Here is a 12,072-nt window from a genome sequence, read left to right as displayed (position 1 = left end):
GATCAAATTGGTCGTTAGCATAACTTAAAAGAAGTGGGGACAAACTTGAACGGACGGATGAAATTATATAGTATAAAAGGTCGTTTTGTAAATCGAAGTAGTATCTTGGGAATTATGCCGTTATGCCTGAAAATTCATTGCTGAGCAAGTACGCAAACGTTACTTTATCTTGCCTTGTACATATTCGATATTAAGTCCGTTTAAGTTTACTATATATATATGTAGGTATTATATGAAATAAGGTAGGCAACGCTGTGATACGTGAGAGCAATAGTGGTACTTATAAAAACAATGACTTCTCTCCAGCGGCCTAAACCGGCTCGTGTGAATTCTAGAGGACGTTGGTTTCGCTGTTAACAATATAAAGCGTGTGAATAAAAAGAGAAAGCCTTAAAGGCACGAGAATTCATAGAAAGTCAAATCAAGTCGAACTTCTCCAACCCTTTGGCGATAAAACTCATTTTATAGAAAAAAAATTCTACTAGACCAAAGGGCGCCCCGCCACCGGGTACGCTAATTACCATATTGACTTTATTTCTTTGTTATCGTGTTACATCTCTTGTGGTAAAATGTATTCAGTAAACATGTGAGCTAAGGCATTTTTAAGCAAAAATCTAATATTCTACGAAAGAAATGCGTTCTTCTAAGTCGCTGACGAAAGCCTCTATACTTTTTATGCACAATATAATTTAAGATAAAAGTGTAGCCGATTTTGTATTCTTTGCAGCGTAATGTTTACAGGGTACAGGGAGTAAGTCTGAGGAAAAACCGTATGGCTTCGCGAGTAGCGTACGTCGTTGGTTTTCGAGAAGCAAACTATTTGAGACGTGAGGCGTGGTTCAGTCACAGCTGTTTCGACACTTCTTTTCAAGCGAAGTGACAGACGGCAAAAGAGTGGGTCGGCGTGAAATAATCTCGTCTCCCTTTCCGGGTAACACTACCGGGCATTGTTACTGATGTGGCCAAATAACACTGTAATTGAGATAGGTGCGCGCGAACTTGCAGTGCCACTCTGCTAGAGCAGTTTTCGTTCTTTAAACACCAGTTGAAAGTGCTGGTTAAGGGAACGGCGGCCACGATATCGGCAACGCTTGAAGGTTAGTTTCATCTGAAAAAAAGTTATTCTATTCGAAAAAAAGTAACTATTCTATTGTTTAGAGCAAAATTCACAGGATGTTGGCGACATGTCTTTGTTCTCAGCCTCATTCTCCAGTATCGGACCGCTGTCAAAAATACTGTGGTACCGTTTTTGTCATCAGGTAATCCCGATGGCAAGTAGCGCTAAAATATCGGAGGAGGCTAACATACGTTAATAATGCGTATAATTATATGTAATGAAATAGCATTTAAATGAAAGCGTTACTGTTATCCTAAGAACGCTGTCTCTGTTATGTTAAGTTTCTAGAAATTTCATGAAAGGATTACTGCTGGTAGTTTCATGATAACTTTCGTTTCTTGCTGCTAGCAATAGCCCAGAAACGAATTCACCGATATAATTCATGCTATAGAAAATAGAGATATAATTTGATTCCAACACTTCCCGGTAGGTTAGGTAAATTAGATTTGAGTTTTTGAACAGAATTAATTGATTCTTAATTAAGAGATAATAATATTTCGATTGATTGTATTATGTGCCGCTCAGAAGGACAATAGACTTATAAATTAGGTGAACATATGCGCATCGCGTGCATAAGCGTCTTAAAAGTTTAAGATGCTGAAAAGTATACGATTGTAACTTTTTTTTTTTTCGAAGTTGACCTCTATGCGAGACGAGATGTGCGCGCACAGCTTGGCTCCTTGTGGGGAAGAAAAAGTTCCCCACTACAGTATCTACTAATCTAAGAACGCATTGAACACGCACCCGTTGCGAATCTTAAAGGACGTCACTGAATAAGGCCAACATACGAAATTGCTTGCCAATTAGCTCTAATTATTGACAAGCGTAGCCAATTCTGCAATAATAGCCGTGTCCTCCTGGTAATATTCAAACGATATTCGATGTGTACAGTACATAGTACAAGTGTATGTATATATTACCATTGCTACAATTACTACCAGGAGTATTAGCGTTACAACGTGGAATTCTCAACCCGTCTTGGTCTCATGGGAAGAACACGCCCTCTATCCAACCTCGTTTCCGCGCCACCTGACGTCTCCATACGATATACGTGTAGTAATTCGCGCAATTAATTGCGACACAGAAAAGCGTAGACGAATGTGCCTAACGCAAATTCAATTGTTGCGCTTTTTCTACGTTACCTTCGGCCTAAATAATAGGTGCCCGAAACGAAATATTAGCGTTCTTGTTGCTTTCTCGCAACCGACATGGTCCTTAACAGTGATTTTGAAAAAATTCTCGTACGTCTTCACCGACTAAGACCGTAGCAAAATACTGTATTTCCATATTAATAATCGAATTTGAAATTATGGACGAATGTATAGATTGCTTCGCATCAGCATTTCGTCTGCATTCATAGGTAGTACATGATAGTGAAAGGTATAGTTTATAGTAGCCCAGTGATACATCGTGTTTCTATCTATTAAAACGATATCCTTAGTTCACAATTAATTTATGGGAAAGTTAGCGTGTTGAAGGGTTTCGTAGAATCCCCTTTGTTTTTATTGCATTACAACTCAAGAAACTTATCCCTAATCGAATATTATCTACAATTGCAAACGATATCGTATAAAAGTGTCTCATAAGCTAGCAGCATTTGCCAAACTGAATTTCGAAAGTTGGGTTGTGGTTACTTTCTGTCAGGAGTTCTGCAAAGGTGACTTGATTTCAACGTAGCGTTTACGCGAGCTTCTTGTCAGCTCAACGTGATAGATTCATTTTAGAGGGAATCTATCCTGCGAGTGTCGTATTGCAAGGAATCTCTGCCCTGTATAAGTCTATATTTTTCTCTATCTGTGTGCGTGTGGGTCTGCGGTAATCTCAACTAAAGGAGGGGTAGGAACGGGGTTGCCGGGACCTCAGTCCACGTACTACTTACTGATTGGTTATAGCGATGTTTCGAAAATGATTGCCCACTTCTTCTGCTGTCGACTGCGCAGTCGGCTCAATTCACTACGTGAGGAGAAGTCTCACTTTGAAGTCAATTTCAATAATTTAATAGCCGACCAGCGAGACGACACGCTTTCTGCTTTATGATTCACTAGTAGTGCGAGTGAGTCCCGACTGTCCCCGTGTGGATGTGTCGATACAGCGCACACTAAAGGAGTCTCCGCTTTTCGCTTGCCACCTGCTCCGTCTATGTTTCCCTCATAAACCTGTCAGTTCTCCTACTCTTTCCTATTCCACTCGGGGTTCGAAGCCACCGTCATCGACAGAAAGCACTCCAACGTCGAATTCCCCGTTACGTATCTTGTCTCCTTACGGTACACGGTAGTCTTAGCTAAGGAATGGAAGTTGCCCTGCAGACGGATAGTTTAGCAACAACTTGTTCAAACTCACGTTTTCGCCCAAATCTCACATGCCCTAACCCAACATAGGGCAACCCGCATCAGAGTTTGCTGCTTTCAAAGACTACTGCGAGCGTTCTCCTTTGAACGCTCGCTAAACATGGCGGGTACATGCTAATGTTCGCTAGCTCAATGTTCGGGATCGTTCTAGCTCTTACTTGTATTATGCGTACATTTCCTGACATCGCGTTCTTCTCATACAAAAATTAAACTACAGGCAGAGTAATTTAACGGCGCGTTTTCCTGAAAATCGTGATGCTTTCGCCAAAGGCAAACTGCCGAGGAACATACTGTTAAAGAAGGCGAAGGATGATGCTACGAGCAAGGCTGCAAAGGTTAAGGGAATAAGTTGTTGAAGAGGAATAGTGAATTCAAGACCAAAAAATTACCAAATGACGTCCGTTGAGCTCCGATATGGACTTAACAACAGGGCAAAGTGCATAAGAAAAACAGGAGCGCAGTCAGAGTCTGTGCGCCGGTCAGTAGTCTGCTGAGCTACACTGACTCCAAGCGGAGCATAGGTTTGTTTTGCTGTGTCCGAAACGCGAAAGAACCATCCGACGTTTGAATTACGATGGTATTGCCGGCCACTTCCTCATAAGGGACTAAAACAGAAGACCTGAAAAAATATAACGAGAAGGCAAATGGTAACGGTTTCATAAATAAAGCAAACATTAATTGTGATACAATCGAGTGTGGGATACATTTCAGAACTCGTCGTCGCCTCGCCTATGAGGTCGTCATTGTTAGTCAACAACTTCAGGCATAAATTAGGTTTCTATGTAATCTTCATTTTGAATCCTCGCATTATATTCCCGTACGCATGACTAAGCTAAATACGCGAGAGTTTAATCTCATTTAATGCTGACACAAGGTATTTGCAAGCTGGACTTTACAAGAGTGCGTCGCTTTTATTTTCGTAGTTATCTACAAATGGTAGTTGGCTTATGATCTCGATGGATGATCCATCACAGTGATAATCGTTTACATTAGAATGATGGTTCTTCGAAAAGAAGAAAGGTATTTCTTAAAGGACAAAGGATGAATCGAAAAATATTTGCCCTGCATCCACAAAGACAAGTAACTTTTTGGAATATTAAAATTGAAGGCTAGAAGCAGATGGCGTGCTCGCACTTTTCGAACTCGGTTACACCGATTATATGATCAGAAAACCCCTTACTACTGTCTCATATTTTGTCAGTGAATTAGTTCTTAATTACTGAATTTGTTATAGGATTTGTTGTTTTCCTAGCGTTAGCTAAAAGTTGAATGATGAGTTCCATAAGTGCTTTACAGGTGAATCGGTTCTAATCATACACTTATAAAGCAGGCCACAAATGTAAAAGCAAAACTTTATGAATGATACTATTTGCTGAATCTGTCTCGTGAGCGTGGTTGTCGTCTCTGTATTGAACAGTGGTACCCATTGCGGCTTCCGCAAACTCTAGAGAATTACCAAAAAACCGACTTTGGTAAAAATTGCCAGATTTGAAAGTAGCTGTAATAGAACAAATAGTACAGCCAAACATTTTACCTAATCGTTCTTTTTTTGGGACGAGATGAACCTTGTTTCAACTAGTTAAAATATGTACATTGCAACTCGGATCACAAATTAAATACGCTCGGCTCTTGAAAAGATAGCTGGTATAGGCGTAATGCGATGGTATTGATAACAATTATTCTGAGATGGTCTGACCAAAGTTCGCAGACTGGTGCGAATGACCCCATCATTGATTCAGAGAGTGACAACATCGTTGGAAAGTTTATGAGAAAAGACTGAATGCTGCGAAACACTATCAGCCGTTGCCCCATCCACTCGCTTGCGACCTCTATCAGCGGATATAAGCGAACAGAACAAGCTTAAAGGAAACACATAAAACAGAGCATGAGATCTATGTTAAACTTGCATGGACCGCCTCGAGGCATCGGCTCTTCGAATCAAAACAATGGGTTCAGAGTAGACCTTTTGCTAAGCAGTTCTGAACGGACGGATGCAAATTGAAGTGATCTTGGGAATGTTTCGTGACTCGAATATTAGTTTTGAGAATGTAAAAATATGATCTAAGGAATCTAAAATGCAATAGACCTTTAAACCGGCAGCGGGCAAATGTTAAACACAGACATACAAACCTTCGAAGGTCTGAATGACAGTAAATAGCGTTCCGCCTGTGGAATGTGTATGAAGCATTTTTATGACGCTATAACCTTTGCAAGGTATGCCTATTGTTTTTTTTTTCTATTAGTATATTCTACTTAATGCTCCAGAAGCAAAATGGTAACCAGTTTAAGCAGGGTTCTAACTGGAGTGTTTAATATCACTGATAATTATCTATCCAAAGCCAAAAGCCTTCTTTACCTATAGCTTGAAAAGCAATTTTCGAATTATGCTACTTTCAGCAATTGCCAACGGTGGCGTCGAAGTTTCAAAAGGCGCTCCTCAAGGATGTCACGCCAAACATGATGTGGCGCTTTCCTCAATTCGGCTAAGTCGTAAATCTTCTTGAAGAGAGGCCTGCAATACATGGATAAGTGGATTGCCTGAAACAGTTGTACATTCCCGACCCAGTTCGTTGTTTCGCTTCATAAAATGTAAAAAAACTGCTTCCCGATTCATCTTATCCATTTGCAGAGCGTAGCTGTGGCGCAACCGATCGATTCCTCTGGCTACGTGTATTTTTGAAAGAAAGTGCCATTATTACTAAAACAGGGCTCATAGTACACTAGCATTTTTCAATACTACACGTATGAAACCCGTAATTACACAGTTTAGCTTTTCAACTTTTGTTAGCGACTATTGCTGTTTTTCGTAAGATTATTGAGCATTATTTATAGTATATATAGAATGTTTCGATCTTTAAAAAAAAATACTTCTAAGACTGCTATTCATTTTTTGGGTCCTAAAACCTGCTGCACTTCAAGATGACCCGTTATAACTATAGTAGTGAATAAAACCGTAGTGTTTAGGCATAGCAACTTCGTCTTCTATAAATTTCTTTTTTTTTTTTTTACACGGAACCCAAACCAAGAAAATGGCCATATTTTTAAGGTCGAAAACTATTTTCTATCACATACTACATTCCGTGGCGCGAACAGCCTTAGACAATATAAATTAATGGATGGATCTAGACATATTGAGATACGGTGGCTACGATAACATTCAACACAACTATGGCTGAGAATGAACGCAAACAGATTTTTATTTTACCTCGATTTGCATCTCGTTTCTTATCGTACGACATTTTCAACGATAACGTCTACACACGTTTTATATTTGGTTAACTTTTCATTTTTAGCCATGCCTATTGTTCCTATAAATTCGTTTTGGCAGTGGTATCCAGTAGCAGTAGTTATGTAGTATTTCTACATTTTCTGCATTCGTGCAACTTATTCATAGTCAATATTTTTACAGGAGGGCCATCAATAACACAGTTCTTTCCTTTTGGGCTTTTCGACTTCCGCGATGTTCCACCACGACGTTTCTTCGCCAATATCGACGTCTTTTCATTTCAGCTTCGAATTTTTTTCATCAGGTCCGACTGCCCTGACGAGTCCATCCCGAAAACGAATATCAGCTTATTCCTTGACGTCGCTACATAACTCTATTCCGTTAACCCATTCCGCATTGTAATGAAGTACTTGGCTCTACCATTACACGCTAGACGTGAGAAACATAGGTAGAATTGTGGATACTTGAAGTGACAAAAACATGTGTTTGTTGTGGATGAGTCTGTGTCGGCGGGTTCAGCTTGCATGGCAAACACGAATATGCATATGTATGGTGTATCCAACGATGAAAGTGAGCGCCGACGACGGTGCTAAGCGGATCACCATTACACTTGTCGTTGTACCTGTTGTTATTCTCGAGATATTTTCATTCACTTTCATCTCTAAATGAAATTCAGACTGCTTTTATCTTTTTCTCGGTCTAAATTTACCAGAAGCCTGAATTGAGCCCGCGCCTGGCTACATTCGAATGCCGCCTTTTTGGCTCTCGATGTTCCTTTAGTCCTATGGTTTCTACGCTACTCTCCTTATATATAAGTTCATAGTTCCTTGCCTGTGGTGTTATTTAACGAACGGCTTGACTCTCGTTCAACTATACGACATGGCCGCTTTCAAAGACCTCTTCCATTCCCTAACTGACCTTTCGACTCAGGTCGGAGGCTTTTGAAGGTAACGGGTAGGTAGAGTTACGACCGCAGCCACATGGTTTCGTACCGCTGCCGGAAGAATGAAGTCGGACCGCAAAAAGTCGCGAAAGTACGGGCGTGCACAGGTGCACAGATACCCTGATTCTCTCCAACTGCTGGCCTTACGTTGTGCTGTTTTTCTGTAGCGGCGGCTGCGTCAGTGTGTTCTGCTTTTGCAAGCCATCCTCTGAGTGTTTCTGTCGCAATATTTTCTATATACATTTTATGTATAGCAGCGCAACTTCTTCGTCTTTTTCTGCCCCATTTCAGTTTCTCACAATTTTCCGCATTCCCACAAAGCTTCCGCTGCTACCCGCCTAACAACGATCCTTCTTTTTTTCTTATCTTGTCTTTTAGTTACTTCACTCTGTTCATTTTTCTCATTTTTTTCTTCCTAGCCCCTTTTTATGTTCAACCTCTTTGTAACCCTGAACCTTGTTCTTTGCTTTTCCTTAACTGCTTCCACCCCATCTTGCGCCTCACTTTACTCTGCTGATCCCTTCACATTTCGATGCGTTCCTCTTCGTTGTCATTGTTGCTCTCTTTATCCTCTCTTCATATTTTTTCTGGGTTTTCCTTTTTTGCTGTAGCTGCAATTCCTCTTCTACTGTTTCTTCTCTCTCCAAACCCTTGCCGGGGGGTGCTTATGTGTCAGGGGCTAGAAGGAAGTGTAGAGATCCTTGCGTCACTTCGGCGTAACCCAGCACCAGAAAGGCATGCCCTCCAATCCCTTTCAATGATTTCTACTCGGACTGGTTCATCTTCAACTTGCTGTAGGACAGCGGGTTTTTTTTTCTATCCTTCGCTGTTCTCTGACTGTAGAACCGCCTTGTCGGCCTCGACAGCCTTAGTAGTCTGGACCGTAACCGTTGAGAATCTCTTGTCCGCTTTCACTCAACTGGAACAACACTTCGTATCCGCTCAATTTCACTCCAGCTGTGTTTGGTTATTTCACTTTAACCTGTCGCCTCCCTGCCAACGTTTCTACTCTATCCACTTTCAATCGTTTCAATCTCGCATTAGATATATACATACAGTCACGCATCAACCACTAAACGATTCCTGTTCCTATTTACCTCTTTGGTGGCCTTGGCCGGCCGTGAACGCTTATCAATTAGCGTGATAGAATCACTATTGTGACGGTTAAATACATAAATACGTCTCAAATCGATAGGGAAGTAGGAGAAATTCTCAAATCTCCAAAAGAAACATAAGCTGATCGCACATGCCAAATGGCTACACGAAAAAACGATCAAATTGTTTTCTTTTCGATTTTTAGCGATATGTCTTTCCAGGCTCAACTGAACGCCTTTTGGAAATACAAAAAAAATAAATTCTCGGAAACGCTCGTATCTATTTATAACAGCGGCTTTTTACCATACGAAATTTAAATTCAATAATCTAGTAGATATTAGTTTACAAGGGTAGGCATATTTTAATTTTTGAAGTTTTAGAGATTCGGTACCTTTGAAAATTTTTTGCTGAAATTATGTGGCCAAATATAATGGGTATGAACATTAAGATAAAAGGTTACGCAGAGAGTTATAATAATCTGTCATAAAGCAATATTCATTTTACCTTAGATTTACAAAGATTTGCAGATATTGACGATTACTGTGTGCTTTCAGTCCTGTTGTTTTCGGGCAGATCTGTGTATTGAGAGGTGTTTCCGTCAGATGATGTTTCTAGATGAATAGCATAGGTGTATTTGACAAAATAGAAGAAGCGTATAGGTAAGTTATAATTCGCCAAAAGAGCCGAACAGAAAAAGAAAAGCTTTAGTTATATAACTTTGACTATTCTAGACTTTTTAATGGTAATAGTTAGGAGAAAAACAAATAACTTCTTGGATGATATATATATATATATGTAAAAAGATTGAACGCCGCTATCGTTTGAGCTCGTTTATTGTTACTGCTTTTTCTGCAAGCAACACCGACGAACAATTTTGAAGACGACCACTTTCAGATTCTTGACAGAATTCTCCGTCACCAACTCCGCAAGCTTCCTACCGGGACAAAAACGCGGCTGTACGGTTCTCAGTTGCAGCGGTTGTTCCGACAGGGATAAGCGAAACTGAATCCTCGTCAAGCAAAACGTCAGACCAATATGAAGAGATGCCACAGAGCAGGAAGTAGGGCTTCCAGTAGCTGCCAGCTAGCCACTCAGCGTTTGCTACTTCTCTTTTGCGCACGTTACCATTCGATCAAGCTCGGAAGCAGCGGATGGAGGCAGCAGGCGAACACCAGCCGCGTTTCTTAGAAATTGTAGAAACTTTCCACCAAGTCTTTATTGCTAAAAATAACGACAACAAAAGCGAGAGTTAGGAAAAAGACAAAGAGGTGGCAAAAGATAGAGACTATGAAAAAATCAGATAGTCTACTTCATTTATCCAATTTACAGAAAAGGAAACGGAGGGAAAGTGAAGGCGGCTTGACGCTGCGAGTTTGAACAGCGCGGCGCGAAAAATGAGAGGTCGGGGGGAGAAGGGAAAGAGTGCATGAGAGCCGCCGAGAAGATTTAATGAAAACAGCCGAAAAACTCTAGAATTTCTAGGGTTTTCGCGCCCTCTTCGTCCAGTAGTTGGCTGGTAGGTTGGTCAACTCAGTCACGCTTCTCTTTTTTGGTTGTTGCCTTTGCCAAGTTTATAAAAGCTCTAGGCAAAGGATACCTGGAATAAGAGAAAACAAGAGCTAGGGAGAGACCCAAACGCTTGCAAACACAGTCCGCGCGTCGTGAGAGGGAAACTGCTGAGAGAGAAATCAGAGAGAAAGAGATGGCTAAGGCGAAAATGAGAGTAAGGGTCATGTTCGGGATGATGTTCAAGAGAAGAGTGACAAGTCAAGGTAACTCTGTAGTAGCATAAATCTTAGTAGATTATAGAGTAGCGAATACGCAAAAGTACACAGCCACAGTCTTAAGTGTATTTGCTCGATGCGTTTATCAGTGGTGGGTGAAAGAATAACATTTTACTAATACTTAGAGAGCAGCCAAGGAGAACTAACGTAGAGTAATATAGTGCGTCTACTTTGATCAGACCACGTATCTTTATGCCAAATTTTTTTATCGTAATTCGATAGTAAGCGCGAAGCGTTTGAAAATATTAGTGCTCTTATATTCATTGTACGATTTCGTGCAGCTTTATAAAACTAAGGACGTTCTACAGGTTCTGTAAATAAGTGCAGGCCTTCACGTTAACAATATATTGATTCTACGATAGGACACGGACGCAATAGAGTATCAATTTTCCCATTGTCTATGCATGATGTGACACATTTTACACGTTGCCGTGAATGGCAATGAGGGGCGTATCTTGATGGTTTTTTGTGTGCCTCATATCGATCGTCTTACGTCCTCTGTTTCTGTTTTTTTCCGCTGATACCTTTTTTCAGCTCAGACCGCATCCTCTTCTTGTACTTCAAAGTCCCACTAAGACGAGTTGAAAGGACAACATAGGCATAATGACGGCAGCAGTGCTGGTAAGTGTAGCTTCTATCGTCTAGGCGTTCACGCCGATGAAGACGACGACATGAAGCCAAGCGAACTCATGACTGAATTAGCTTTCACACTTTTGGTCGGCGGCTGTTTAGCAGTAGGCTGAGGCTGAGCCCGATGCTGGATATATCTGAATCTGAATGATGAAAACAAAACAGCGTAAGGATATGGAGTCTTGGGCTTAAATGTAGGACTTAAATGGGCTTAAACAGGGGAGGTGAAAAAGATATTGGCGACGAACCTCTTCGGTGCGATTTTTTGAAACTTTAGCCGGCAACGAACGGCGCGTCAGTAGCGCTACAACGAGCGTCACTGCTGCAGCCAGGGCCGTTGACTGCCACCACCGCAATGGGTCCTCTTCAATTAAGTTTGAAATTGAGTAATACAAGCACGGCACGTTGAAAGCAGTTAATATAGGTGAAAATAGAGAAACAGGCAATGGACTATAGAAAGTTAGCATGCTGAAAAACAGAATCTGTCCGTACGAGGCTTCTTTGAGAACGCGTAGAAATGGAAGCTGCTTCTTCGAGATTCATAGCATAGTTTACTTGGTATCGACAGCGGGTTTGGACAGAGTAATAACCACAAAAGGACGACATTGCCTGAGATCCTTGTGGATATCAACGAATGAGGTGTTTCTTCCGTTGGAGATTTGATTCTTGAGTTTTGTGTAAAGACGGGCATCGTGGTCCAATTTGAAGGCCTATAGCTTGTGAAAAAAAAAAAAAAAAAAAAAAAAAAAAATTTGAAAATTTGAAAGTTATTGATTAAATACTTGGCTTTTGTTCATTCGATTTGCGATGCATCTTCAGTTGCTGCTCATTTGAAGAGCCAATTACTTTTAGGTTTTTAGTAATTTGTAAGCAAACTGTGTAACGATGAAGTAAAGATCTCATAATCAAACTATATAGTTTAGAGCTTT

General features: G+C 40.7%; 1 long non-coding RNA gene across 1 annotated transcript; it reads right to left on the bottom strand.

The window, feature by feature from the left end:
* Positions 1-9,504: 9,504 nt before the first annotated feature.
* On the bottom strand, positions 9,505-11,871 carry LOC147754003 (uncharacterized). The gene is made up of 3 exons (XR_015310366.1): positions 11,636-11,871; positions 11,038-11,286; positions 9,505-9,950 (listed from the first exon to the last, which is right to left on the bottom strand). It is a non-coding gene; the product is annotated as an uncharacterized LOC147754003 (long non-coding RNA).
* Positions 11,872-12,072: the final 201 nt, after the last annotated feature.

This window comes from Varroa jacobsoni, unplaced genomic scaffold, assembly GCF_002532875.2.
Source record: "Varroa jacobsoni isolate VJ856 unplaced genomic scaffold, vjacob_1.0 scaffold_26, whole genome shotgun sequence".
In the NCBI taxonomy this organism is placed as follows: domain Eukaryota; kingdom Metazoa; phylum Arthropoda; class Arachnida; order Mesostigmata; family Varroidae; genus Varroa; species Varroa jacobsoni.
This window is presented reverse-complemented; position numbering and strand designations above follow the sequence as displayed.